Here is a 5,086-nt window from a genome sequence, read left to right as displayed (position 1 = left end):
GTAGTAGTTAAAAAGAAGCTACAATAACATTGTTATTAATAACAACTAAGTATTACTGGTAATCTTGATTTGTGTTACATTATGGCATGCTGTTCATAACATTATGTTCCAAATATTTATTAATTTTCATAATATTAGTCAGTAATGAATGATAACTTGATTGTCTCTTGCTATATTTTCTACCAATGTTATCTGAAAATGGCTAGGTAATATATCAATATTTTATTGGAATAAACTACATTAACATACTAAAGATGCTTGTCTGAACTGATAATTTTTTTTTTGCACATTCTATTTCTGTTTATTTCCAATACATGGCGAGAAACAGCATATAGGTTCATAACCTAAATTTCATTTAATGATTATCAGTAATCATGGCATATAATTAATCCATAACAATACCTTAAAAAAATAAGATTACATAATTCTGAAAGGAAGAAAGCAATGCAGTCTATGCCACACTTTCCAAATAGGCCTATGGAGGTTTTTATTCAATTCTATTTAGAAAGCACCACATGTACATTGAAATCACACTGCTGAGTTTTAATATGAAACGGCATTACCAGATAATGATGGTCGCAGATCCTATAGTTTTGGGTTCCTTTATTTGCTAGCTGGAAAAAGGAGAAAATGATTCAAGACATTACTGATACTACTGCATATCTTATTTTACGTCTATAAGAAGGCTGGGCAGAACTGGACCTGTAAGCTAATATTCTATATCTTATTCACTTAAAATAACATATCCTTCTTGTCTATCTTTTCTCTTCAAAAATATTTCAATTCATAATTTCAAGACTATGTCTATTTAAAAAACAAGATATTATATAATTGTTATTATATTCAGCTCGTTTGTTGATAATTTATAATTTCCTTGAAGATGATTCCTTGTGTACTTCTTCTTCCTTCTCATATAGGTATTTAGACCAATTTCATCCTTCTTCTTTCTTCTTTTATAAAGTTTTATATCCAAGTTCATTCTTCCTGTGTATCAACCAGCTGATTCGCCGACGTAAACATGCAGACGACGCACCTCCACACCAGCGCCACCTTGAAGCGGGAGAAGAAACTGAATACAAAAAAGCAATCATAATGGTTAATACCTTTTATTAATGCTTTTTCTCTCTTGTTTCATTAAAGATTTCCAAATTGGAACAAGAGTAGTGCCATATGATTCCAAATGGAGGTGTATAGAATATTAAACTTTTAGAATTATTACTTTTCTACTATCTCTACTTTACACATTAATTTTCAACTTGCATTCAGTTTGTACCTAAATATTCAGTTCTCATCCGTGTCACAAGCAAAGAATAACTAAAAGGCAAAAGTAAATCGGAAATATGGAAAGCACTGAAAAAAATACTGTGAAAATGATTAGATGAATTTACGATGCCGTCACTGAAAAAAGGGAATTACTGTCACTGGATGAAAGAAATGAGACCATCTTATTATCTTAAGCGTAAGAACGTAGAACAATTTATTTAAAAAGGGAAAGTAAGTGCAGTGCAAGACGCGGCAAACACAAGAAACAAGATAAGTTTGACTCACCTGGTGTTATCTCCCTTTTCTCATCTCATCTTTCTGTCTCTCTGTCTAGCTATCTGTCTGTCTCTGTTTCTGTCTCTCTCTATCTCCAGGTCTACTGATATTATCATGCAACTCTTCCATGATAAAAATAATTCAAAGCAAGTCTGAGAGAAAGTAATCCTTGACAAATAACAAGTGGAAATCTCCACTATTATCATTGCTCCAAGCTCATATCTCCAAATCAAAAGTCTTCCTATTCAACCTCTAGAATGTCAATTAGCCTACTTTGAACTACTCTGTTTTTCTCCAGAATCCAAAATAATGTCTAACTAGCATTAATATACCACAAAATATAACCATCCACTTAGAATTAACACGAATTCAGTCAGTTGATCTAACAACTTCCAGGTGACAAATAAATAATGATATATATTGCATAACGACTATTCATTTTTTATGCACTAATATAGTAACTTCAAATATATCAGTAAAATATCAGCAATGATAGAGGATAAAATAGAATGTGCCTTATTTTGACTCCCATTCTAGCCAGAGCAGAAGGCTATATTCTTTTTTACCGCGGGGAAACACACTATAAAATACAGGTCATTAGCAGAGGCAACATTCTTGAAGCCTGGCCGAATCCCATGAAGCGACGGCGTAGTAGCACGAGGTTTCTGCAGCCATGCTTGCATATATGTGATGATTCACCGACAGGCATGTGTACCTATGCGAGTAAGTATACAGGGAGGGAACGGGAATGGTGCGGACACACTCACACATGCATGCACACCCACACCCACTTACAAACACACACATGCACACGCACGCATGCACGCGCGCGCGCACACACACACACACACACACACACACACACACACACACACACACACACACACACACACACACACACACACACACACACACATATGCGTGCAACAACATACCATAAACTAACCAAGATTTCCAAAGAAGCTCTCACAATATTTTGGCGGGCAACCTACTTTTTCTCGGAAGTTTTGACAAATTACTCCCATTAATATTCTGATTAACTTGCAAGTCGTTTAATTAAACACGTTGGGAGCACCCGACTGCAAGAAACAGAAGTTGATAAGAAAAAAGGTTGGTTTCTTCAAGTAAAACTTATTATTGCCAAGTCAATTTGGAAAACTAACGAAAAAAATTGCACAATAGGTGTCCAAGTCGAAATCCCTTTTCCTCCTCACGTACAAACAGATACCATGACCTATAACAACATTACTAGAGTCACTTAGACCACATTTTAAAATTCTTTTTGCCGTTTAGAGTAATTTGCAAATGAGAAGTGGGGGAACTGAAGTTGCTTAGCAGTGAAATTGGTTTGTAGGTTGAGCATAGAAGGTCAAAGGGAACATGTTACCCATTACGAAAGGTTGGTCGATTTTTTTTTTTTTTTTTATCGCTTAGGTGAATTATCTGATTATTCATGCTTGATATTATCGGCTTATGAACTACAATAATAGTATACTGTTAGGTTAAAGTTTATTTCTTTTCTGGTATAAACAAGTAAATATTGAAATCGTCGAAGCGGAAAAATTATAGAGTCGAGTTCTCTGAACGATAAAATTTTCCACAGGAAATGACACACCGAACACTCTGAAATGGAAGATTTATTCAAACAAACCAATGGATATCCTTCACTTTATTTGCAACGAATATAGTTCATGTATATTTGGAAACAAAATTACCCTGATCATTGTTTGGTATCAGGGGTCTGCACGAGCACGCCATGCCACCATCACGTGATCAGCTGGTGGGTACCCCTGGTTGGGTCACTATCTCAGCGAGGGAGGGTACGGCCTAAGCTACATTGGCAACAAACAACAGTAAAAGGAAAATACATATTTCATTAGAAATTTTAAAACCGGGAAGCCCTGGGAGAAGCATGCGCAGTGCGAGCCATTTCCCCCAAACGAAATTTGATTCCCCAATCGATAATAGGCCATAACCAAACCATCCAGTAATAACAATAACTGCAAGTGGCTACCCCTTTCATCGTGATATGATCAACAAAATGGAAAAATCCTTATTTGAGATAATAGCAGCCCGTGCGCATCGCCGGCGAGGCCCGACGAAGCCTCTCAACCCCAGGCTTCAGCAGACGACTCTCAGTTACTGCGTGGCCGGGGAGGAGTGAGGACACACCCTTCTCAGCGTCTCATCCTTGACTGAACCTAACGAATCCAAACCTCTTTGTGGCGTTCTAGAGAAAAGAATTAAGCAAGATTGTTTCATTGAACTGCGCCAAGAGGTTTTGATTGCTTTAGTGTGCTGAGTCGGAGTTTTTTTCAAGTTTTATGCTTTATTGATTGTCGATGTTATATTGATCGTTTTGTCTACTGTTTCGCCACTCAAGCAAATTCCAGGAAACAAGAGGAAGTCAGTAAATTAAATTATCGAGGTACGTTAACATTTTAAAGATTTGTATCCGTCAACTATATTTAAACCAAATATGTCTGCAAATGTATTTGGTTATTTTAATGATTTTGTATCAGAACAGGATAGACCTATACTTGCCACCGATTCATGCAAAAACTACATAATACTGCAGTGTTTTCAAATAATTCATTATATTACCAGTTCTAATCGATTTTCACAGGGGCATTGCGCAATTTCAGTTAATGCGATATCAGTTTCATAAGAAGTCCGGTATTTAGTGTGCGTGTATGTACCTGGCCACTTTTTGTTGTTATTGTTGTTGTAGTTGTTGTTCATCCATAATCATGAATGTGCATGTGTGTATGAATATTATATGTGTGTATGTGTGTATGTTGTTTATACATTGTATATATGGTATGATATAGTGTTATTGTATATAATTATATACTTATACATATTACATACGTATGTGCACATACACAAACGTACCCCCCCATACACACACACACACACACACACACACACACACACACACACACACACACACACACACACACACACACACACACACACACACACACACACACTCATACACACATACTCACATACTCATACACATACTCATACAGATGCACACACGCATATGTATCTATGTGTACGTATGTATGTATGTACACACATGCGTACATACATAGATATATATATATATGCACACATACATACAACCATACATACAACCATACATACAACCATACATACATACATAAATACAACCATACATACATACATACATACATACATTCATACAACCATACAACCATACATACATACATACATACATACATACATACATACATACATACATACATACATACATACATACATACATACATACATACATACATACAATATGCACACACGCATACGCACACACGTATGTATGTATGTATGTATGTATGTGTGTATATATATATATACATATATATATATATATATATATATATATATATATATATATATATATATATATATATATATATATCTGTGTGTGCGTGTGCGTGTGCGTGTGCGCGTGCGTGTGCGTGTGTGTGTGTGTGTGTGTGTGTGTGTGTGTGTGTGTGTGTGTGTGTGTGTGTGTGTG

At 35.7% G+C, this 5,086-nt stretch overlaps 1 protein-coding gene across 1 annotated transcript in view; it reads left to right on the top strand.

The window, feature by feature from the left end:
• The first annotated feature begins 3,676 nt into the window (after positions 1–3,676).
• Positions 3,677–5,086, top strand: part of LOC113799962 (uncharacterized) — a 119,214-nt gene continuing 117,804 nt past the window's right edge. The window contains exon 1 of the mRNA XM_070127283.1: positions 3,677–3,967. The gene's annotated coding sequence lies outside the window, so the exon portion shown is untranslated. The remainder of the gene's footprint in view (positions 3,968–5,086) is intronic.

Source organism: Penaeus vannamei, chromosome 11 (genome assembly GCF_042767895.1).
Source record: "Penaeus vannamei isolate JL-2024 chromosome 11, ASM4276789v1, whole genome shotgun sequence".
Lineage (NCBI taxonomy): Eukaryota > Metazoa > Arthropoda > Malacostraca > Decapoda > Penaeidae > Penaeus > Penaeus vannamei.
This window is presented reverse-complemented; position numbering and strand designations above follow the sequence as displayed.